The sequence below is a fragment of the Protopterus annectens genome, chromosome 13.part0, assembly GCF_019279795.1.
Source record: "Protopterus annectens isolate FY-2018-M chromosome 13.part0, PAN1.0, whole genome shotgun sequence".
In the NCBI taxonomy this organism is placed as follows: domain Eukaryota; kingdom Metazoa; phylum Chordata; order Ceratodontiformes; family Protopteridae; genus Protopterus; species Protopterus annectens.
Window position 1 is genome coordinate 322883255 of NC_056747.1, and position 26608 is coordinate 322909862.

The following is a 26608-nucleotide window of genomic DNA, read 5'->3' on the forward strand; positions in this document are numbered from 1 at the left end:
AGTACTTTCTGTACTTTATCTTAAACTCCGGGTTAATTGTCATTACTCCCCCTCTATGTGGGGAATTCCTTATGCATTGGAGATATATGAATGAGTTTGACGTATTGTTTTATTGCCTTTTTTTGTAAATAACACCTTTGAAACTCTCATGCTACAAGTGGGAATGCATGCATTATAATGCATGTTTATATTACCTCTTGTATACTGTACTGTTTGTAAACATTTTTATGGTGTATGTAATACTTTGTGGAGCTTTTCTCTCCAGGCCTCTGCTGAAAAAGGGCACAAGCTCAGTCAGACATTCCTGGTCAGTAAATAAATAAATAATAAATACATTGTGTTTTTCTGGCAAATCATTGAGGACTGCAGTCAGAAAATGGCTCACATTTGAGTGCCAGATTTCATATCCTTCATAAAATTCATGCTAATGCATAACCTGTTATTCTATCAACTTTCTAAGCTTGTAAGAGCAATATTTAAAAAATGCCCCTATTATTAGGCCTTTCTCCCCCCATTATTTGCACCTTTGTCCAGATTTCTTGCTCTAACAGGTTGAAAGGTATGGTTCTCCCCCTCCAAGAGGGCAGGTGGAGGTACAACTAGCTTGAAACACATGGTACTTCCCCAGATACAGTGCCAGTTACTTCTAGTATTTTTACCCATCTCCGTGAGTCAACATATAACACTAGGGTTAGACAACCGCAGCAACAACAGCCTTCTGTCACATCACCTTCGGTTTCAGATATTACTAAGAATAGCTGATAAAGGTAAACGGTTATTTCAGAAACACAAAAAATGGAACCAATACAAAGTAGGTAAGAAAGTTAAAACAATTTAGTAACAAAAGTGCTGCACTAAAACACACACTAAAAAGAATTAAGAAATTGTTTACACAGTTTCCAGTAGGCATTGATGGAGAAGAATAGTCTTGGACCCCCCCCCTCCTTAGGAAAATGTAGAAGAAGAGACAGATTCTGGTCCTTCCACTGATAATGAGGTTCCTTATACTCTGATGCACTCTATAAGAGAGGTACCTAATCCTGCAACCATTCAAGACAATGATGCATAATCTACCAAAAGATTGGTATGCCCATGGACTGCAGTGTATTTCCAAACCATTAAAATAGTTTGTCCCTCCAATCCGGACACATTTGGCTAAATATGCTAAAATATTAGAAGGACATTACAATTAAAAAGTCCGATTATTGAAGCCTTAAAGAGCAGTTTTGAAAGGCTCAACACCCTCTGACATTTTCAGACAGATATGGGAAAAGTCTAACATAGTTGACAACATTCCAAAGCATACAGATGATGGGTTTCTTGCTACTAGAAATAACTTATTAAAGGCCATTGTTGCAACATGTCCCCAGCATGCAACTGGGCAAGAATTAAGGCCATTTTACAAAAAGAAAATGAATCAATTGATGCATATTTGCAATACATGATAGATGCATTTGGAGATTTTTCTGGATGTCCAAAGCCAACAGAAGGAGTGGTAGTCAGCCGTCTGTCAGCAGCTTTTGTAGAAGGTGTGCACCCTCTAATTTAAGAATAAATTAAAAAGGTTTGTTTAAACAGGCATTCATGAAATTGTTAATCAAGCACAATACATAGCAGGTAATACACTGACAGGAAAAAGAACACCAAAAGAAGCTGGTTGCTGTTTAGCTCCAAGAGTTTGATATTGACTCATGGGAAGGGGGAGGGAAAGAAGGAATCATGGAGGAAGAGGAAGTGTAGGTTCTTTCAACCACAAGCCCCAGGACAATAAAGACTTTCGGCTTTTCCTGGTTAGGGGTCACCACAGCGGAACTCAAGTCCGCTCATGAATGGCAGTGGATTTTACGGTGCCAAGTCGCCAGCTCAATGCCCAACCTTCAAAGAAGGCATGCCCATTCACGCTCGCACCTACCTGCATGTCTTTAACGTCACCCATCCGTGGGGAGGACATGCAGACTCCACACAGAAGGCCCTCCAGCCGAGAATCGAACAGGAGGACCTCTTGCTGTGAGGCAACAATGCTAACCGCTGCACCACTGCAGCTGTAATATATCATCAAAGTTTCTGTTCCCCTATATCACTGCAGTCACTACATGTGATCAGAGTGCAACTAATTGCTTTAATTGTAGCCAGTCAGGACATTGAAAAAATGAATGCCCACTTTCCTTACAACAGGCAAATTCACTGAATGTTCAAGTGACACAACAAGCAGAAAGACACCCTCCAGTTTAGAGTATAGCTTGTCAGCCACCATGGAAACAATATCATTAGGACAGCCATGTGCAGGAACCACAGCTATTTCCCTTGGTACCAGTTGACCAAGAAGTCCTTATAACTCTTCTCTTCCATTTCTTGTTGACACAGGAACAACAAGGTCTGTGATTACTTCATCAAATGCTGAAAATCTTCTGCTTTCCACCAGAGCAGCTCTTGGAGTTGGGGTGTCCAGTGTTCCCTGAGACTCTTGGAGTGGGAGTATCCGGAGTCTCCCTTAGACTCTTGGCGTGGGAGTGTCCAGAGTTCCCTTACATTATCCAGAAACAAAACATATTCCTATGCAAATTGGTCTGCTAAAAGAACAACGCGCATTTATTGTAGGAAATGCTGCCCCTTTAAATCTTTTAGGTAGGGATTTATTATGTAAATTGAGATGCATTGTTTATTGTACTCCAGACAAAGTTTTCCTTGACATCCCAAATGAACACTTAGGCTTGTATTCAACTGATATCTGTACAGATGAGAACACCCGTTTTGCTGTTCTAACATCAGAACAAGTTCCAAATACTGTTGATTTGGAGGGGCTAGAAAAATTCCTCCACATCTTTGGACTACCCGTAAAAATGAGTTAGGGCTCATTAAAGATGTATTGCAAGCAGTTAATGCCATAGTAGCATCAACTTTGCTGCAGTTCCTGACCCTGCTACAGTACTAAGTTCTATCCCATCAACTGCTAATATTTTCTTAGTGATAGATGTTTCTTCTGCCTTCTTTTCTATTCCTATAGACCCAGATAGCCAGTGTCTGCTTGCATTTACATATAGAGGGCAAAAGTACACTTGGACTAGATTACTGCAAGGATGTGTAGAATCACCCACTCTTTTTTTTCTAGAGAAATGAAAAAACAATTAGACAAGACTGAATTTCCATAAGGATCTACAGTGATCCAGTACGTACATGATTTGTTACTAGCCTCAAACTCTCAAAGCAGCTGAAGAAGGATACTATTTTTGTCTTAACCAAATTAGCAGAATCAAGGTTCAAAGTCAATAAAGACACCTTGCAACTGTGGAAATCGCAGGTTCAGAACTTGAAATATCTTATTTCAGAAGGCTGTAGACAAATTTTACCATCGTGCATTGCTGCAGTACAAACTGCACCAGACACTACTATATGAAAACAGTTACAGGGTTTTTTAGGGCTGACAGGTTATTGTTGACAATGGATTTCTAATTTTGCAGAAGTATTGAAGCCATTAATAAAATTGTTAAAAACGGATACTCCTGAACATTTACACTTGAAAGAACACCATAAACAAGCTTTTGTTCAGTTGAAAACTTTACTTTCAAATCATTCTGAACTTGTCTTACCAGATTATTTAAAAAAGATTTTTCTTATTTTGTGGTGAAAGAAGTAAAACAGCACTTGGATTCTTAGCACAGAATAGAAATTATGGTTTAGACCTATTGCTTATTTCAGAACAAATCTTGATCCCGTAGCATCATCCCTTCCCCACTGCCTTAGGGTAGTGTCTGCAGTGGTATCGCTTATTAGAAATAGTGGCACGAGACCTACATGGCAATTCCACATTCTGTAGAGGCATTTTTATTGAAAAATAAAATTTAGTATTTATCTGCAGCTCGATTGTCTAAATATGCTTTGTCCTTACTAAACAACTGTTCTTTACAGATTGTTTGATGCCGACCTCTTAATCTCACCTCATTGATTCCCACAAAACAGAAGCTCATAATTATATTTCTGTAGTTAACTATGTGCTTCCTCCTAGGTCAGATTTAAAATATGTTCCACTATCGAATCCTGACTTGTTTCTTTTTGTCAACAGATCCTGTGTCCGAAGAGAAGATGGACATTAGTCATTAGCAACAGCCTTTTCTGTTTGTACCCAGGGCACAATTTTTAATAGGACAATTAAATGGAAATATATCTGCTCAAGTAGCTCAACTTGTAGCTTCCACTGAAGCTGTAAGCTAGCAAAGGTAAAATCAATTACCATTTTCACAGATTCACATTATGCATATGGGGTAGTTCATAATTTTGGGACACTCTGGAGAGAAAGAGGGTGTTTGACTTCAGCAGGGACAGTTATTAAAAATGCTATTTTCATTCAAGGATTATTGAATGCATTACGGTTGCCAAGAGGACTTATTGTAGTTAAATGTGTCACACACAAAAATGATGGGTGTTATATTTGCAGAAAGTAGCAGTAGCTTTGCAGATATGGTGGCAAGACAAGCTTATCCTTTTCAGGCTTTATTTTTGCAGCAATTTCATGAGACTAAGAGCACTATTTCTTTACAGGAATTGTTACATTTTCAGAACAAAACTGGAGTTTTTAAAAAGGCGAGGTGGATCTGTGATGGCTGCAGCTGTCCTCCAGACCATTTGTGGGGCCACCTGGACAGATGGCTAGTAGCTCCACAAAACTTATTAACTCAATGAGTTAAAGCTTATCACTTGCCTTTTCATTTAGGTAAAAAATGCCTTAATAAGACAGATGTGAAATCCTTGTTATGCCCCTCACTTATCAGAAGTCATACAACATTTTGTAAATACTTGTAGAGCACATTTAGAATATAAAGTGTCAAATACTGTGCTGGTACCCACATAAAGTTTGAGAAAGCAGTAGGGGCCATTTTTCAGTGGGACTGTATTGAGCTCCAAGCACAAAAGTGTAAGCATGTACTTGTCATTGTTGATGCTTTTTCTGGATGGGTAGAAGCTTACCTTTGTGCAAAGAACATTGCAAATACTGTCGCTAAAGAATTACTCCAGGAATTGATACAGAGATTTGGTGTCCCTTGCTGTATTCAGTCAGATCAAAGTACACATTTTACTATCAGGTAGTGTAACAGATCAGTAAAACACTATCAAAATGCAATACTATTGCATATACAGACAACAGGCTTTAGTAATTGTAGTAAGAGCAAATCAAACCATAAAGGTTCGGCTTGCTAGATTGTGCGAGGAGACTGGTCATAAATGAGCAGGAGCTTTAACTTTAGTTGTATTTATTTTATTTTACATTTATTTATTGGGAAAGTCCAGCTGAACACGTCCGTTTTCAGTTGAGGCTCGGGGAGAAAAGCTCCACATTGAAACAGCACACAAATGCATATTATATATAGCACAAAGAAATTAAGTCAGACTGGTTACGCTCAGCTAAACAAAGCTAATGACTGGATTACTAATTGTATAAAAAAAAAACATGATAAGGACTTACAATTCAATAAGAAGCAAAAGATTATACCTAAGTAGTGAAGCATTACATCATTATACATTTGTATGGGAATAAATAGAGAGACCAACATGCTGAGGTTTTACAAATCAATAAGAAACAAAAGACTACATAATTATACCTTTCTGAAGAATAAAAAGAGCGACCAAAAGAAATGTCAAGACAAAGATCCTTAGCACTGCAATGATGTAGACTTGTGTAGTGTTAGTATGTAGTGAGGCATAAGTAACAGAATGGAAAGAAGGAAGTGATTGAGTGTGATCAAAGGTAATAGCATTGACAAAGAGAAAGATTAGTCAGGAGCAGAGCACAGACAAAGCCATTTATTTAATAAGTTGCTTTATAGGGCTCTTTGTAGCTGGGCTAGTGATATAATAGTTGTAATGTTTTCTGATAGTGCATTCCAGAGGGAATCTCCTGCTCGGTTTTCAGTTAGGTTGATTTTTCTATGTGGTGTTTGTTACTGGAGTGTAGGGTTCTGTTAGTAGCATAGGGTTAGTAAAGCAGGAATTTTCTCAGGGTCATAGAATATTTTATGGGCCATTGTTAACTGGATGTAATGAATGAGGTGGTGGAGCTCTAGCCAGTTGAGTTGCTTGACTGCGGTACAAAGGTGAGCTCTAGCTGGTGAGTTTGTAGTGAACCTGGCAGTTTTGTTATAACAGGATTCAAGTTTTGCTAGCTCTGATTTTTTTAGATTTCTGAGTATGCGAGCTGTGTACAGAACTGTAGAAATTAAGTGGGATTGGGCAATGGTAGCTTTAGTATTTTTTTGTGAAGTAGTGTTTGTTCTTATAGAAAGTTCCTAGTTTTTGTGTACTTTTTTTGCAGTTTGTAAAATGTGAGTGTCAACTTTTAAGTTACAATCAGTTTCAACACCTAATAGTTTGGTGTGTGGAAATGGGGAGATGGTGTTGTTTAGTGAAATTATGTTGACAGTGTTAGTGGGAGAGACTGGTTTAGAGGGATGGAAGATCATAAGTTTGTTTTTTGGGGGGGGGTTTAGAAATATTGAGCATTTGTGAGCCAAGTCTCAACTGCTGGAAGGATTGTTGTATTAAACTATGCAGTTCTTGGATTGAGGAAGCCGCACAGATCACTGTTGAATTTTCTGTATTTTGAATGAGAGATGCTTGTGGGATTGAAGTCGATAGGTTATTTGTAAATATTGAGAATAGTTGTGGACCTAAGATTGAGCCTTGGGGGGACACCTAGAGTCACTGGTAGAAAGGGTGATAAAGTCTGTTGCCAAGAGACTGCTTGCTGGCATCCAGTAAGGTAGTCCTGGAAGCAGTCAAGAGTAGCTTGGCAGAAATTTAGTTCCAAGAGAATGTTTAGAAGCTTACTGTGGGAAACCATATCAAAGGCTTTAGACAGGTCTAGGAAGGTAGATGATATGTAATCGTTGTTCCTGTGATAGTTGACAGTATTGGTGAATGCCATTAGAGTGGCTGATGTACTATGAAATGCTTGAAAGCCATGCTGAGTTTGTTTGTCTTTTTGGCTTTTCCCGGTTAGGGGTCGCCACAGCGGAACTCCGGTCTGCTAATGATTGGCAGTCAATTTTTTTTTTATGGTGCCAAGTTGCCAGCCCGACTCCCAACCTTCAGTGAAGGCATGCCCATTCATGCATGTCTTTCGGAGGCCACTCGACCGCAGGGAGGACATGCAGACTCCACACAGAAGGCACTCCAGCTGAGAATCGAACAGGAGAACCTCTTGCTGTGAGGCAACAATGCTACCGCTGTACCACCGTGGATCAGTCATTCACATGCAAGTTTTTGAATACCTGCATGCTAACAAACTTTTAACCAACACTCAGCATGGCTTGAAAGCTTGCTGGTTAAAAGTTTATTAGCATGCAGGTATTCAGAAACTTGCATGTGAATGACCCTCTCTAGAATTTTGGACAATGGAGATAATATTGCAATTAGTTGATTGTTAGTGAGCTCTGTTGAAGAGCCATCCTTGTGGAGGGGTATAATGTGAGAGGTTTTCCAGATGGGAGAGCCTTGTTGTTCTACTATGGATCTGTTGATAAGAATTGATACAGGATAGGCTATACCCTCCACTGTTAGCTTTAGGAAATTGTAGGTAAGCAGTCATTTTTACATTTTTAAGCAATCTTTTGATAGTCTCTGTAGGTACAGGTTCAAGGAGAAGGAGGATTTAATATTTGGAGAGATGGAGGTAGTTCTAATAGGGGAGGAGGTTTGATTGTTGGACAGACCTAATATAGTTTCAGTAAAATAGTTATTGAATTGAGTAGCAGTATTGTCAAAATTATTAGTAGTGGTAGGAGGGGGTGTCCTGAGTTTGCCTGGTAGAAGTTTATTGTTCATAGCTGTCCAGACTTTTCGTGGATTAGTATGGTGTTTAGATTGTACTTCTGACTAGTAATTTATTTTGTTTTGTTTAATTTGCTGCTTTGCTTTGTTTCTAAGTTCCCGGAAGGTTTGTAGAGTGGGTTGGGACTTTGTTTTGTTCCATGTTACCCATGCCTTGTCTCTGGATTTAAGTAGTGAATGTGTTTCTTTTGTTAACCCTGGGGTATAATTTGATTTGACACGTATATTTCTGGGGGGGACCTGAGAATTTAGTATAGATAGGAAAGTAGAGTTAAAGTAATGAATTGCTTCCTATAGGGGTAGATGTTTTAGGGGTGTCTAGTTGCAATGTTTATATCTATAAGATTATTGGGGTTCAGGTGTTTTTTGTTTCTTATCTAAGTGCTGTTTGCTTAGATGGATTAGCTCGTTTCCTCAGTAAATAAGTTGGGAAATGGTCACTGAGACTATCTGTAGACAGCCAGAGTGGGAGCATAGTGCTGGCCTATTTACTAGTATCCAGTCTAGAGAGGATTGTTTGTTAGATGGTTTGTTAATCCCATGTTTGTTAGATGGTTTGTTAATCCCAATTGGTGTCTGGATAAGCTGTGTGAAGCCATGCAGGTTTATGCAGTTTTTTGGGGTTTGGAGAGTTGCAGTCTAACCAGTCTACATTGAAGTCACCCATAATAATTTCCTGTGGTAATACTTTACTACACTGGTATAGTATATTTTCTGATGCTTGTATGTTATCCCCAGATGGTATGTTTTTTTCTGCTTAATTTGGTATGTATAACTTCAGCTTTAAGGTTTATTGTTTGGTCATCCAAAGATTTTATGGAGAGGTGAGTTTTAAAGAGCAGGGCAATGCCTCCTCCTCTTTTAACAATTCTGTCTGTACATATGATGCTATATCTTGGTGGTAGTATTTCATTGTTAGGTGTGGATGGTTTTAGCCAAGTTTCTGTGAGAAGTACAATATCCTGAGAGTAGAAGACAAGGTTAGCATGCAGTTTGGGGACTTTATTGTTGATACTTCTTATGTTAATCTTTAAAAGAAGGATATCAGATTTGTCCCTAGGAGGGATGGTTGTAGATTGAGGAAGTTGAGAACGTATGTCAGTTTGTGAGGATGCTACATAGATTGGGCCAGGGTTTGGGTATATGTCCCCACTGAGAGATAGTTTAGAAGGAATGTTGACTATAGTTGTGAATAATTTGACTATGTGTTTGTCATAGCACTGAGAGATTTTGAGAATGTTAGGATGATGTTGAAGGGAAACTTGAATATGGTGTAGAGTTGTGATATTGAAGATGGAGCTACATATAGGGATGTTTACTGGTGTGGGTGTTAGATGGTAGCTATGACAGGTGGAGTGGGAGAGGGGAGATACATTTAAGTTGGAATGGTAAGAAGTGTTATGTGCTGCTAGAGCTAAGAGCAGTGTGGTTGTCAGTAAATGCAGGTAGGATATGAATTTTGTTAAGGGTTGGATGTTGGCATTATTAGTTATCGGGGGATTTATTAGTAGGCATTTTGTTCAAGTAAAATTATGTAAGGGAGTGTTATTTGCAACAGTAACTGAAGTTATGTAAGGGGCTGTTATTAGCAACAGTAGCTAGGGAGGGGTGTATATGATTAATTTGGTGCTAGTCTGTATGTATATGGAATGAACTGATTTGGTGTACCATCTAGCAGGTGTGGCTAGAAAAGTATAAGTCATGGGAAAGTAGGGGGTGGGTAGGAATGGAGAGCACAATGAGCCTGAAGCAGGATGTGCCACATCTCAGTCAGGTTGGGATGGTAGAAACTAGAAAAAAAACAATCAAGATAAACTATCTCCAACTTGGAAAGCAGCAGGTAAGTGAAGCGTAAAGAAAGAATAGAACACTATGAGGGAGGAGACAGAAACTTGACAGTAATGGTAACTGTGTGTAGAGAAAAAAAGTAAGACAGATCCCTTATACAATTGCAGAATTAATGGATTGCTGTGAGGGGAGAGTAATCTAAGTATACAAGTAAATGATTTAGAGGTGTTTTCAATGTTATTTAACTGGGCAGGGCTGGCTAAACTCATCTCAGGCTTTTTCAAAAAAAGTTAAGGGTGGAATATTAACTCTAAGAGTAAGGGCAGGATAGAGAGACTCGTTAGAGATGACCAAGGGTCCCTAGCAGCATGGTCCCAAACTTAGCAAAGCAGTAGGTCAGTGTACTTAATCAGTATAACTTAGACATACAGCAGTTTGAATCTTGATGGGTCTGCTTTCCCTTGCTATGGGTGGTGAAACTGGACGCTGATTGTTAAAAGGGCAAAGCCTTAGTATGCAAAGAGCAGTTAGTACAACTAGGAAGTTATCCCCACATGAAATTCTTATCTGCTGACTGATGAGAATACCAGTTAAATCCCTACCTTACAAAATGTAGATAAATCTGTTCCACTAGACTGTTTTTGAGACTGTAAGACAGCCTATAGAGAATGATCATCATGACCTACAACCAGGAGATTTTGTCTACATTGAATCTTTATCTCAAAAACATTCTTTGTTCGCTTGATGGAAAGGACCTTACCTGGTTTTGCTTAATACCACTGCTGCCATCCGATGCAAAGGACTGCCCGCCTGGATCCATGTATCACACACCAAGAATGCTCTCCCTCATGATGAGTGCAGCCAAAACACCGTTGACATGATACTTCTTGAGAAGGCAGAGCCTATTGCAAATTGTGCCTGACAAAAAACAGGGACACTGTGGCATCCAGAAAGGAAAACTAAAAACTAAAGACTATTCTTTACCATCTGGATCAAATCTGAAGGTGAATTCGAGCAATATCTTGGTTGGAGATGAGACTCGGAGAATCGTTTTCTTCAACTTCAGTCTTATTTTTCTTTGCTTCTGAAACAAATGTCAAGGGTTAATTATTCCCTTTGGACAATGGACCAGATAATGCATCAAGCAACCAAAAATCATTTGTGGAATCATACACAACCAGTACTTCCAGATGTAGTTTATTTGGAAATCGACATTATATGAACTGTAAACAAACAATCCAACATCCATGTTTGCAGTTTGTTCAAAAACCTCTTGGGTCCCAACATGCTTGATTTTCATATGGACCTATTATAGGAACAGTTACTGTGACTTTCATCATCATTTTATTTCATATATTCCTGTCATCCAGAACTGTGAGTACATCACCTTCTGAAACCATCAGAACTGTAAGCACTGCATCTTTTTTTTAATCAGAAATAAGCATATTACTAAAAATAAGGACAGATATTTGGTCAGAATTGCAACAAGAATATCTAATTGGAATTTTAAGTTTAATATCTTTTTATGCATAGACCAAGACACCTAATGTTAGTTTGTGCACATATACCTACTGCACATGATGGGGTATTCCATTAATTTCAATATCACCAAGTGATACAGACCTCCAATCTGCATTTTGTACCATTTGTCTCACTAGAAACTGAAAAGCTAAACATAGCTGTCCCCACTTTTCAGTAGTACCTCCTCAATTGTCAATGATTGTTTAAGGACATACTTGCTACCTTAAAAATGGAACACTTGTTGGAAACAGCAATTGCAATTTTACTCAGAAAATGTATGATGGGGCTGAAGCATTGGGTATGACAGCATTACATGAATTCTATTACATCCATGGAGACCAAGCATATCCCTGGTTACTAACAGACTGGCCAAGTTGCTGTTACATAGGCCATATTATCCCAGCTGTATGACATGCAGGCACTTTACCTAATGGAAAGATTCATAATGCTTATCGCAGGAGAGAAACAAAAGACATTCTGAATCCATTCAGGAAGATAGATGATTCTTGGATTTACCATCATAGGGTTGAAAAGGCTGCATTTAAAGGACCAACTCTGAGGGATCTTGGTGATGGTGTTATTTCTTGAGCAGGAATTATACCTGCTCATGTCGCAGTAAAATCCATTTGTGAGCTGTGAAAGTTTTCCAAGCTTCTAGAAATATTAAGCAGCACTATTTTTGAAGCAGTAAATGTGATTATCTTGAAATGATTATGGTGCTGCGGAACAGAATGGCATTTTACATCACCCTTGCTTCAAAGGGGATACCTGTGTGCTCATCAAAACTGAGTGATATTCTTTTATTCCAAGTAATACTGGTGCCATGTGTAGTCACCTAGAAATTATTCAGAAAGTTTCTGATCTGTCTCATGCTAAAGAAGTTGACAGATCTGAATGGGCATGTTTAACCAACCTATTTTCCTTTGGGAGGACATATTTTGAAATGTTTTAAGCTGATTGCCATAATAATGTCACTATTAGGCTTATTTTATTTATGTGCAAAGCTTTAATTCTTAAACTTTTGGAATCCTGGAAAAGCATCAAATTACAAAACATGCAACTGAATAAAGCTGAAACCTTGCAACTAACCACATTGGTTAGGAGTTATAGTGAAGAAAACAATGGAAAATGATGTATTACAACATTTTAGTAATCTTTATAAAATTTGTATGGGGAAATGTGTGACTGAAAGTCATTCAAGCTGTCTTTTTATTCTATTAAAGCATAAAAGACTTTCAGCTTTTCCCGGTTAAGGGTCACCACAGTGGAACTCCAGTCTGCTCATGATTGGCAGTGGATTTTAACGGTGCCGAGTTGCCAGCCCGATGCCCATTCACGCTCACACCTACCTGCATGTCTTTAACGTCACTCGACCGCGAGGAGGACATGCAGACTCCACACAGAAGGAGCTCCAGCTGAGAATCGAACGGGAGAACCTCTTGCTGTGAGGCGACAACACTAACCACTGCACCACCATGGCTTCTATTCCATTAAAGCATAGGCATCCTTTATTGTCAATAAGACTATATATAGGCATCCTTTATTGTCAATAAGACTATATTTGTAAACAACAGGACATGGATTGTGCATGCCAAGGACAGAAAGAAACTGCATGTGAAGAATGTCTGATAGCAAGTGAAATGGTGTCTGCCCATTTGAAAACATGTTGTTTTTGCCCAGTTATAAAGCAATACAAGACTTGAGTGATGATTCATAGAATCGGATGGGAGAATGTGAAGGGAGAAGTGTAAAATGAGTAAAAATGTTAGTGTTTGTATTTTAGATACATTTCATTTCAAGATGGATTCTTGATTGTTTCCATCTGTTTTTGATGATTTATTTCCTGCCAAAACAAAAGTGCCTACATGGCAAGTGTAGAAAGTTATTTTCTGTAATTTGGAACTTGTGCCCAATATGGAAAGGTACAGACAGAGAGCCAGAATACCTTAGTTAGGAAAATGAATGCTGAAGTGTTCATTTCTAATTGAGCAGTGTCTTTAGTTGAGTTGTTTCAATAATGTTCCATTTATTCAAAAATGGTATAGGTTCATAGGAGGTTACTAGGCTAACGGGCCTAGAGACCTTACAAGCCTAGCCATATTTATCCCAAGTTGTCCCAATTGGTGGTGGTTAGGTGAGTGAAGTTTGCAGAGGTAAAGGTCTATGGTAGTTAAGGCAAGTGAAGCCGCCTCTTCTATCAATTTTCCCATTAATGCTTTCAAAATTATCAACTATGCGGTTGCATACTGTGCAACTGTCACATTGAAAAGTTCCATATCTCACTGCATTATTTTCTATATTTTTGGTCTCTCAAATTTTCCATGTACTAACATGTCCTTAAGACTCCTGCCTCTTTTATATGAAAAACAAAGTTTAACATTTTTAGGCAGGATTTTTCTTTCTGTATATAGGACCAGTAATACCTAACTATTTTATCCAAAATGTTAGAAAAATGAGTATACTTAAACACAAAATAGAACTCACTTTCTTTTTCCCTCTACATTCTTTTTCTGCATTATTATGTTCTGTGCTTTATTCACTTTTTTGTTCATTACTTTATTATACCCCAACCACACTTTATCTGGCTCATAGCCCCTTTCTATAAACATGTTAGCTGTATTTTGAACTTCCTTCTCACATTCCTTCCTGTCACTGCACAAACGTTTAACCCTGACCATTTCCCCATAAGGAATGGAAGAAATAGTGTGTGTGGGGGTGACAACTAGTTCCATGCAACATAAAGCTTGGTTATCCCATTTTTCTAAATATTTTAGTTTGTTTACCGTCTTCTTGCCCTTCTATTGTAATGTCCAGATAATTTACTGTCTTTCCTTTCTGTAACCCATCACATTTGATCTCAAACCTGTTCACTTGCAGTTCTTGAACAAACTTTTGCACCTCTTCATAGCCTCCCTTGCAAACAAAAATCAAATCACTGTATCTGTAAAAATGAACAATGTGTTTTCTAAAAGTCATTCCTATACACATATAGATTTTCATAAACCCATATATAAATTAACATATGTGGGTGCAAAAGCTGCCCCATAGCTGTCCCACACTTCTGATGATACAGAGAGCCATCAAATTCCAATATATTATTTTCCAAACAGAACAATGTCAGTTCTGTAATATACTATGTACTGAGGCTTTTTCCCAGAAAAAAATTCTATAGCTTCTATGCCATCACTATGTTTTATACTGATGTATAGGCTGACTGCATCTATCACTATAAAAAAAATGTTCTTCTGACGTACTATTTTTTTAACTTTATCCAGAAAATCAAAACAGTCTTTGATATATAAAGATAGTTGTATCACCTTTTTTAACAAAATTCGATGCAAAAAATATCCCAAATTATGGGTTACATAATTGCAGGCAGATACAATGGGATGACCTGGCGGGTCAACTTTGCTTTTATGTAGTTTAGGCACACAAAAAAAACTTTGCCAATATTAAATGCTTTTAATTAAAAACTTATTTATAGCATTTTTGTGACTGAAATAATTTAGTTTAACCCCTTTTAAGTATTAATTCTTCATAGTTCTTAACCATAATTCTTCATAGTTCTTAACCATAATTCTTCATAGTTCTTAACCATTTCCTTTTAAGTTAAGAAACCTGCCTTGCCATAGATTTTTGTTATTTTCCAGATGCTGTAAACACATATTTACATATTGTGTGTAATGCATTATTACTAGTTGTCCCCCCTTATCTGCAGGCTTAAATATGAGTTCCTTTCTTTCCCTTAAAATTTTTTAAAGTGATCCATTCTTTTTGTGTCATGTTATATTGAATTTCACTTCTAAAAACATATTGCACTCTTGCTCTATCGAATAACATATGATGAAACATTTCAATTTTATCACACTTCAAAGGAGGCATACAGTTGTTTTTATAAGAAACACCACTAGTATCAAAATTGCTATAAACATTGCATTCTAAGTCAGTTAAACTTTGTTTTTCATATAAAAGAGGCAGGAGTCTTAAGGACATGTTAGTACATGGAAAATTTGAGAGATCAAAAATATGGAAAATAATGCAGTGAGATATGAAACTTTTCCATGTGACAATTGCACAGTATGCAAACACATAGTTGATAGTTTTGAAAGCATTAATGGGAAAATTGATAGAAGAGGCGGCTTCACTTGCAACAGTGAAAATATTATATACAGTTTAAAATGCCCTTGTGGATTATTTTATATTGGAGAGAACAAGAAAAGTGTTTCTGCAAGATTAAAAGAGCACATAAGAGACATCAAGAAGCAAAGGTTTCAGAGTCCTGTAGCTATGCACTTTAAGGAGCACCATAATGGAGACCCACAGGGGTTACAGGCAACTGTTCTGGAACAAGTAAATACTAGGTTTAGTACTGATGAAAAAAATAAGGAACATTTGAGAAGGAATGAAGCAATGTTTATTTTAAAATATGATGCAATGTTTCCAAGAGGTTTGAATAGGGAAGCATTTAATGTAAGAAGGTTAAAAAGAATATTAAAAGTTAACCTTTTTAGTTGGCTTTTTTAGTGAAGTCTTAATTGGATGATTATTTAATTCATTAAATGCATGTATTTAAGTGTATGCTTACCAGCAGAAAGATGTACTCTGAAAAGGCTTTTCTGGAAGCTGAGGCACCAGAAAAGTGTTTCTTGCTCTTAATGGTATAAGAGTTTGAAGTTTTTCTGTTAACTTTTACTGCAGAAGTTATTTTTTTTATTTTAATGTCAGTCTGTGTACTAAACTGAGTGAATTCACCTGGCCTGGAACCTGTGGCGTGAGATATATATGTATATATTTACATTAAATAAGGAAGAATGGGATCTAGGGAAGATGGACGGGGACATGAACCAGTGTTGCTTCAGTGTTAGCTATACTAAGTCTTAAAGTGTTTTGAGCCTTCCACGGAAGGATGCAGTCCAAATAGTATTCAGCAATGATAAAGTCAAGCAAAGGTTTCAGACTAAATGAGAAGAAGAAATGGATGCTGTTAGCATTCACAGATAAAGACATCCTCATTTAGTGGTACTATGTATATAATAAAACACAGGAGCACAGAGATGTAGCTTTATGCCACTCCAGCCAGGCAGCCAACAGTGAGTTGTTATTAGAAGAAATAACCACTGAGACTAAGTGCCCATCAAAAATCTGAGGATCAAAATTACAATTCTTGGAACAGTGTAAATTTAAGTGTGATAAGGGAGAGTATATACAAACTCTGAAATTGTATCATCTCAGAGTATTCCCCCCTTTCAGAAGAACAGTATGCTAATGGGTTGTGGGGTATAGCCATCCACATTATGGAGTGCAATGGGGATTAAACACCTATGCAAAATACTTTAAAGGTGTAACAGTGAGTTTTAGAATTCACTTTTTAAGGTCTTGCAGTTTATTGTTTTCAGGGTTGGGGCATGCAATTTTGTGTCATACTTCTGATGGGGAGCCGCCTCACAGTAAGACACTGTCCGGTTCGATTCTCAGCTAGAGTGTCTTCTGCATGGAGACATGCATGAATGGGCATACCCTCATTTGAAAGTTGTGCGTCAGGGCTGGTAACGCGGCACGTAAAAATCAACTACCAATCATTAGCGGACTGGAGTTCCGCTGTGGCGACCCCTAACCGGGAAAAGCCGAAAGACACAACAACAACAACTTCTGATGGTGAGCCCCAAAGATCACCTGCTTATAGTGACCCAAAAGGTAAGAGGCAATTGAATTACATATGATGTCAATTAGAACAAAATAAGATCTGAACTGCCTAACTGAGATGCAGAGTTGCACATTGTTAAAAGTCACCAATCGGACCAGGAAGGAACATGAGTACTGTTCTTTTGCCATAAGCATGTCACTTAAGACTCAAATTAAGGACTTCACAGTACAGTACAAAGATCTAAAACCAGATTAATGAGGGGCAAGGAGATCCTGACCTGTCAAATATCTATGCATCTTAAATCATCTGTATGTATTCATATTTTCTAATAAACTTACCAGTGAAAGAAAGAGATGGTTTCCTGAGAATGGCAGTTATCAAAAGCATATTGAGTGATGAGTCAGTAGTTATGGAAATGATTAATCTTCTGGATTCACGTCACAGTTCCCCCATAAGGGCCTGTTCCTGGACCTCTTCTATTCTCCCAAACAATCTTCCTTGGGCTCTCCCAACACTTGACTACATAATGTATGTAGATTATGTAGAGCTCACTAACATGGGAAATGAACTCATGAAATATCTGCAAAGCTGCAGTTTGATCTGGAAGTACTTTGGAACTGGTTACCTATCAATACACTTGTAAATACCAGTAAGGCTACCTTCATGCTGTTTGGCACAGCTCAAGAGATTAAACATGCCCAATCCCTGTTATTGCTGATCCTTCTTTTAATATTGTGCCAACAACCACCTGTCAGAGGTACTTAGGAATAGTTTTAGATACTTCTCTCTCTTTTACTCTGCACATAGAGACACAAGTTAACAAAGTAATAGTACAAGGATCAAATACGATTGTCCCTTATTTGTTATGATAATACCACATTATTACATTATAACAAACTGTGACACCCACTGGCACAGCTATAAGGTTGAGATCTCAGCTGAGTGGTTAAGCCAAATAATCCAGCACCCTCTCTGTCCAACCAGTGCTTTGTGTCCCTGCCCAAGTAGCTGCCACACACACACTTTGAGATTTGATTTATATACAAACGCACACACACACACACACACACACACACACACACACACACACACACACACACACACACACACACACACACACACACACACCTGGGAAAGGCTGGCACAGGTTTACTAGCCATGCCCCCTTCTGCCCAGACTATAAGGTAGTTAACACTGCCACCAACCACTCTTATCAGCTACTCTAGGGCCTTAACAAATGGTGTCCAATCCTACTGTGTAATGTTTTTAATAATCCAAATGGTAGTTGTGATCAAGCACCAGGCTATTAGGAGTGGCCTGTACAGTGTCACCAAACAGATATGCAAGTACCCTAAGAGCTTAAATATGTCTCTCAAATATTAGCCACAAAGATAGGTTTAGATATGTTTAATAATAAATAATAAAAGAATAAGACAATACTCAGAAAACAAACACAGTTACTTCAGAGTTCAAAATCACAGGAAATATTTTAAAACAACATTGCAGGAAAGTCTCAAATAAATACAGAAAACATCTAAACTAATCTTTACTATATTCCTAACTATATCTAAAAGAAATAACTGTACCCTAGTTACGTACTATTAGCAAGGCAAGTGCAGATGATGATCATGAGTGGATGTTCTTGCTCGGTCCAAGACAAAATACAAAATGCACAGTCTCTCTCTCTCTCTCTGAGAGAGTTCTTAAATTAATATCCAATATTACTGCTGGGTTAGCTTGGATGACATAACTTTTTGTCACCTGACTTTCAGTTCCCAAGCTAAACCCCTCATTATCCAACATTTAACATCTCTCTGTGAAAATACATAGTCTTCAGAAGTTTGCAAATGTTAGATGACATAAAACAATAAAACACAAAACAATGCAGAAAACACCGTAGTTCTAGACATCCTGTCTCCTTGCCGCATTGAAACTAACTTTCATATAACACAATCATAAAATAATTTAATTTCAACTTATTTTCTTAAAGTTTTGCAAGTTAACTCTGTGTGTTCCATTTTCTACTATTAAAACATGCATTTGCACAGGTATATAGTTTATATACATTTCTGTTCTTTTCCAGTAGGGTACACTGTGGGTACATCCTTGAAGCTCAGTACTGTACAAACCCTGTTCAACACACACTTCTGTACCAGTAGTTTAATGTGTACATAACATAGTTCTGTATAAATCATATCAGTATTCACAAATGACATATAATTATTTACAAAATTCCAGATAGCTGGGCTGGCAGCGTGATACAAATCACCAGAATGCTTCATTAACCTAGCTAACAACAGAACACTACTGCTCTACAATAACAAATTGAAGCAGACTAACAGTTTTAACAAGAAATGAGCTACTGCTTAACAAACTTGCTTATAAGCTGCTTAATATTGGATAGTGTATTCCATAAAGACCAGGCTCTTTTATAGGGATTGTAATTATACTTATTTATTTATCTATTTTATTTTACATTTGTTGACCGGGCTAGTCTATCTGGATATATGTCCATTTTCAGTAGAGGCCCAGGGAGATAAGCTCCAAAGAAAAACAATGACAAAAACATGACAAAAATCATATAAAAATTAAGGTAAACAATGCATAGTGCAGGTACATTAGTAAGACATAATCGAGAGGTCAGAAGTAAATAACATAGTGGAAAATAATCAGGTATAAGTAGTATAATGCACATGGAGTTTCAACACATGATATACAAGTGAGTAAGGCAGCTGATTATATACAATTAATTAGTTCAAAAGTATTCACTAATGTCATTAAGAAGATGTAAGGAATAGTATGTAGAAGGAGAAGGTTTGCTGTTATTAAGATAAGGAAGTTGATTACTGAGAAGAAGATGAGTAGGTCGAATGTAGCAGGAAGAGCTTAGTTGATCAATCAGGTTCAGTACAGGAGCACAGCCAGTGTCTTTTGAGGAAACGTTTCAGTTTGTTCTTGAAAAGTGATATAGAGGGAATTGAGGAAAGTTCTTTGGGGAGAAGGTTCCAGGATTTTCCAACAGTATTAGAGAAGAGAGAGTCCCCAGCCCTGTTGTTAGATTTACAAATATTGACAAGAGGTTTATGTGATGATCGTAAGCTCTTGAAGTTATTGTAGGGGGTGATGAGGGTAGATAGTATGGGGTATTTGTAGGTTGGTAAAGAACTGGAACAAAAAGCAGAAATAGGCAAATGGAATCCACGAACACAGGCAAGGCAGAAATAAGCCAAATAACCCTTTATTGTAAGCGCTTTTGGTAAGGAAATTTTCCCCACCTTCCTCCGACAAAAAATGTTACATCCATAAAGCAATAGAGTGCTATTAAATACTTAATTGGTTGTGACCTCATAATTATTCTCCAAAAGCTTAAAAGGCTAACACCATTCTTTTTAAAAACATTAATTAAATACAAAATAAACTTATATCACTAAAATCGATTGAATGAAAATGTATATAAATATATATGTATGTTTAAAAGTTATTCATATATATATATATACCTAGTAGCCAAAAAGTTAACGCACAGCAAGCAAAAAATGAACTCAAGCTAAATATAAAATGACAAACAGATTGAACACTCACCTTATGTTAAAGGTGCTGATTGTTGTAAGTTCCCAACTTCACATTCTATACTATTATATATTGAATGTTAAAGACATAATGCTGAACTTATTAACATATAAAGTATAACTTATAAAATGTGAATTATATAAAGTAAAATATGTAAAGTAAAATATAATGTAACAAGTGGACAGCTATTCAAATATATATATATATCTCAGAGAATTTGGGTATAAAAGATGTTAAACATCAAACCACCTAGATCTCAACTATATAATGAAAATAAATAATTTCATCTATTTAATGCCATTAATTTCAAAAAACATTTAATGGACACTATCTCGTTCAAGCCAGGGGCCATATATGCAGCAGTACGAATCTGCCAAAAAACCTCTTGTTGTTCAAGTTTTAATTGCCATGGACCCCCCCTCACCTGTGGTTGTACTTGTTGTATAACTGCAAAAGCAAAGCTATGATCTAAGTTACAGTGAACATGTTTAGATAATGCATTATTCAAGTCATTCCTTTCAATAGCATAAAGATGTTCGTATATCCTTTTCTTTAGTGGTCTATCGGTCTTTTATATCCAAATTCTCTGAGATATATATATTTGAATAGCTGTCCACTTGTTACATTATATTTTACTATATTTTACTTTATATAATTCACATTTTATAAGTTATACTTTATATGTTAATAAGTTCAGCATTATGTCTTTAACATTCAATATATAATAGTATAGAATGTGAAGTTGGGAACTTACAACAATCAGCACCTTTAACATAAGGTGAGTGTTCAATCTGTTTGTCATTTTATATTTAGCTTGAGTTCATTTTTTGCTTGCTTGCTGTGCGTTTGGCTACTAGGTATATATATATATATATATATATATATATATATATATATGAATAACTTTTAAACATACATATATATTTATATACATTTTCATTCAATCGATTTTAGTGATATAAGTTTATTTTGTATTTAATTAATGTTTTTAAAAAGAATGGTGTTAGCCTTTTAAGCTTTTGGAGAATAATTATGAGGTCACAACCAATTAAGTATTTAATAGCACTCTATTGCTTTATGGATGTAACATTTTTGTCTGAGGAAGGTGGGGAAAATTTCCTTACCGAAAGCGCTTACAATAAAGGGTTATTTGGCTTATTTCTGCCTTGCCTGTGTTCGTGGATTCCATTTGCCTATTTCTGCTTTTTGTTCCAGTTTTTTGGTGTTTTGTGATTCTATAGGTTGGTAAAGAGTTTTATGGACAATGGTCAGTTGGTGGAATTTAAGGTGAGTTTGAAATTCAAGCCATCCTAGCTGTTTTAAATTGTAACAGTGGTGGGTTCTAAAAGGATTGCCTGTAGCAAATCTGGCTATGTTATTGTAGAAGTTTTCCATTTTATTAAGGTTGTTTTTAGATAGATTAGTGTATATGGGTGAGGCACAGAGGAGAGTAGAGATTAAATGGGTCTGAGCGACAGTTGTTCTAGCTGCAGGAGAGAGGAAGGGTTTGATCCTGTAGAGAGAGCCTAGTTTTCTATTGATAGTTTTTAGAGTATTGTTGACATGGGTGTCAAAGTTGAGGTTGTTATCTATAGTGATACCTAGTAGTTTGGTAGTTGGATCTGGGGATATGAGAGTACCATTATTGGATGTGACTGTGAAATCTATAGGGGGGGACTTACAAGTAGGTATAAAAAGGAGGAGCTTGTTTTTTAGGGTTCAGAAGGAGACAGCACTGTGTAAACCATTGTTCAACTGTGTTAAACACCTTTTGGGTAAGGGAGTGGTGAGCAGATACTGATGTGGCTGAGCATGTCAGTGTGGAGTCGTCTGCGTATTGAATGCAAGTAGCTTGGGGCATTTCTAGGTGAAGGTCATTAATAAATATAGAAAACAGAAGAGGTCCTAATATGGACCCTTAGGGGACACCAAGGTTAACAGGCAGGTGTGTAGATAGAATATTATACCAAAGAACAGCCTGTTGTCTGTTTTGTAAGTAGGACTGGAACCATATTATATCTAGTGCATCTAGTGACAGGGATTTGAGGATATTTATAAGTATCTGGCGATTTACAATATCGAATGCCTTAGACAGATCTATAAACAGTGCAGAGGAAAGCATATTGAGGTTACGGTTTTTGTTGATACAGTCAGTAAAGGAAAATAGGGCAGTAGTAGTGCTGTGGGAAGGTATGTAGAACTATTTACATAAACATTTGCATTGGCCATTGACTGTAACATAGTTGTAGATATAGCATAATATTGAATTTCCATTTTGGAAAAGATTATTTTGAATTTTCAGGTAGGCACAGTTCATTACTGACAGAACAAATTACCTTACAGTTCATTTCCAAAGATGCATATACTCCTAGAAATACAGACCACTCAGTTAGCCAGACCCCCCCCCTACAAATTAGCCGCTACTGAAAAAGCCTTCTCTAAATATGCACCTTCCAGTTGGAACAAACTCTCTGAAGAAATAAGGCAAGTCAACAGATTTACTAACTTTGAACAACAACTAAATGCTGTGATAAAAATGCATGCCTGTACATGTTTCACATAGTTGGGTTAGAAAGCACCTTTAAGGCAAGAAACAATTATGTATTCCATAGTCTGGCCTAATACTAATTCTTATCATATGCATTGAAATGCATCTTTGGAAATTAACTGTAAGGTAATTTGTTCTGTCAGTTATGAACTATGCCTACCTGAAAATTCAAAATAATTTTTTCCAAAAAGACAATTCAATATTATGCTATATCTGTAACTATGTTACAGTCAATGCCAATGCCAATTTTTATGTAAATAGTTCTACATTCTTTTGTTTGTTTAGTTGTATTGTCTGGCTTGTCTGGCCTCGGTCATGACTGAAGAATATCTTTGTATCAGTTCACCTATGCTGTTAACAAATCTTGAATAAATAAATAAATGAACAAATAAATAAATAAGCAAATAAAGATGTAACCATCCATGAAGGACCAGGATCCAGCCTGCAGTTGACTGGATGCAAATGTAAAACAACATTCATGACCTCATCAAAGTGCCAAAAAAGAGAGCTAGCAAGTTAGGCTGGGTGCACGGCAAGTGAACTAGGTAGATCAACAGATAAGAAAAAAGCCAGCACCCTGGAGGATTCTAATGAAACAAAACTTTATTCAACTGAAACTAGACCGGTTTCAGCAATAAGGCTTTCATCAGTAGTATATAACGCCATAATAGTAATTTCAAGTCTTATATACTCCGAAGTATGAGTCATATAACATCACTTCCTGTGCAAACCAAAAACATTTTAAAAGCAATGCGTCATGTCAATAAAGAAGTCAAATAAAGATAGTATTAGTAGATGGATTGTGGATTGACAAATAAGAAGTTGTATAAAAATATAAATATAACTTCAAAAAGCTATTCAAATATCATACATCTGAATACAGACGTGTATATGATGCAAAGGATTTAGCAAAATAATAATATATGATATATTAGAACATTGTATATTAACACATGATATACTATTATCACAAAAACTAAATTATAATTTGTCATTCAGTCCCGGTGGAAAAAGACCACCAAGTTTGATAATCCATCTTTTTTCTTTAGCATTTAGAATTTCATGCCAGCCTGTTTTGAAACTACGATTACCCTGAATGTAGTCAATAATGACAAAAGGAAATTTTGCTGTCTGATGCTTGATTGTGTGTCTATACAGTGCATTAGTCAATCTCTTATTTCTAATATCCCCCAGATGTTCCGAAATCCTAATACGAAATTGTCTAGATGTTTGGCCAATATAAAATGCCTGGCATGTGCATGTTGCAAGATATACTAGCCAATCCGAACTGCAATTTCCAAAGAACTGAATATCATATATTTGCCCAGTATTTTTACTGGTAAAACTGGTTGTTTTGAAGATATAACCACAAAAACTGCAGTGTCCACATGGATAAATACCTGTAAGTTTGTCACCAGTAAGTGTTCTTTGTGTATATTGCTCCTGTGTGTCCCTGATTCTCTTATAATGAGAAAATAATGAACCAAGTGTTTTACCTTTTCTGTAGGAAAAGTAACAACGTTCTCCCAAATAATCCGACAAAAGGGGATGAGATTGTAGTATATTCCAATGATTATTAACCGTATTAACTAAATGCCCACTATTTCTGCCATAGGTAGTGACAAATCTGCATATATCAGTGTCCTGATTCTTGGAACGGATATTGTATTGAAGAAGAGATTCCCTGGATTTGGTGTGACTGAAATTGATAGCTGCATCAATGATCTGTGGGGCATAACCCCTAGACACAAATCGGTTGGTTAGATCCACTCTTTCATTATTCAAGTCATCATGAGAGGAGCATATTCTTTTAATACGCACAAATTGAGATTTAGGTATATTCCTAATAATATGTTTAGGATGATGACTCGCCGAATGCAGAAGAGTATTGTACTGTGGGAACTTCCTATGAATAGACGTTTTAAGTGTATTGTCCGACTGTCTTGTCAGGTGAACGTCCAGAAAGTTGATTTCATTAAGATTATATTCCACAGTAAATTCAATGCCCCAAATGTTATTATTTAGATGTTCCATAAATTCCTGGAGATATTCATGACCTCCTTTCCATATTAGCCAGCAGTCGTCCAGGTATCTCCTCCATATATCCATCTCAGGTAAATATATGTTGTGCATAGGATCATAGATAATTTGTTCCTCAATATATCCCATAAAGAGGTCAGCATATATGGGTGCAAAAGATGCACCCATAGCTGTACCTTGTAGTTGCCAATAACAATCTTGCTGGAAATAAAAGATATTCTTCGTAAGAATATGTTCCACCATGCATAACAATAATGTGTTCATCCCTGGAGGATACAAATTAGATTTGTTTAACCAAAAATCCAAGGCCTGAAGCCCCGCCCAGTGTGGAATGCTGGTGTATAAGGAGGACACATCCAGAGTACACATTAACCAAGTAGGTTCAAGTTCAGTTTCAGAAACAATCTGCAAAAATTCAGTCGTATCCTGAATTCTGGCCCGAACATATGTTAATAAAGGTTTCAATTTTTCTGTAAGGAAGACCGATATGGGTTCCGTAAGTGACCCAATACCGGAGACAATTGACTACATTCAGGGTAATCGTAGTTTCAAAACAGGCTGGCATGAAATTCTAAATGCTAAAGAAAAAAGATGGATTATCAAACTTGGTGGTCTTTTTCCACCGGGACTGAATGACAAATTATAATTTAGTTTTTGTGATAATAGTATATCATGTGTTAATATACAATGTTCTAATATATCGTATATTATTATTTTGCTAAATCCTTTGCATCATATACACGTCTGTATTCAGATGTATGATATTTGAATAGCTTTTTGAAGTTATATTTATATTTTTATACAACTTCTTATTTGTCAATCCACAATCCATCTACTAATACTATCTTTATTTGACTTCTTTATTGACATGACGCATTGCTTTTAAAATGTTTTTGGTTTGCACAGGAAGTGATGTTATATGACTCGTACTTCGGAGTATATAAGACTTGAAATCACCATTATGGCGTTATATACTACTGATGAAAGCCTTGTTGCTGAAACCGGTCTAGTTTCAGTTGAATAAAGTTTTGTTTCATTAGAATCCTCCAGGGTGCTGGCTTTTTTCTTATCTGATGACCTCATCAAAGTCAACATAATTAAATTCAGCTCAACAAAAGCCAAGGCTACCTGTACGTGATAAGCTGCAATGTATCTGGAACATCAATTATAGCCATATTATTGGCTGCAGCTAGGAAATCTGGATTTTACATGCCCCTCCCCCTGAAGCTAGTCCATTACTGGTATCAGTGAACGACAACTGATGTTATTAAAATCCTTTCAATGTACCAGTTCCGTAATAGGTGACTGCAATGGATGGAGCCCAAGCTTGAAGTGGACCTGGTTGACGCTTACATCAATGGACAGGTTCCATCATCAGGTCACCAGTCTCATGATTCATTTAGAAGACCAAACCCAAATAGTGTCCAGACTTATGGAAAGCAGTGGTAACCACCAGTGTCAAACTGAAACTGTGTAAAAGAATGCTTAGTTCCATAGTGAGTTTATTTGATTTGCCATTGACCTAAGTGATGGCAACCTCCCCCTTAAAGCACTGAGACTGTGTATGTGGGTGTGGATGTCTTTGTGTATATGCCAACAATAGTTTTGTATATTATATATACTACATACTTCATGGTCTTGAATATACTGTTTTCATAATTTTCTTTGATGCTGTT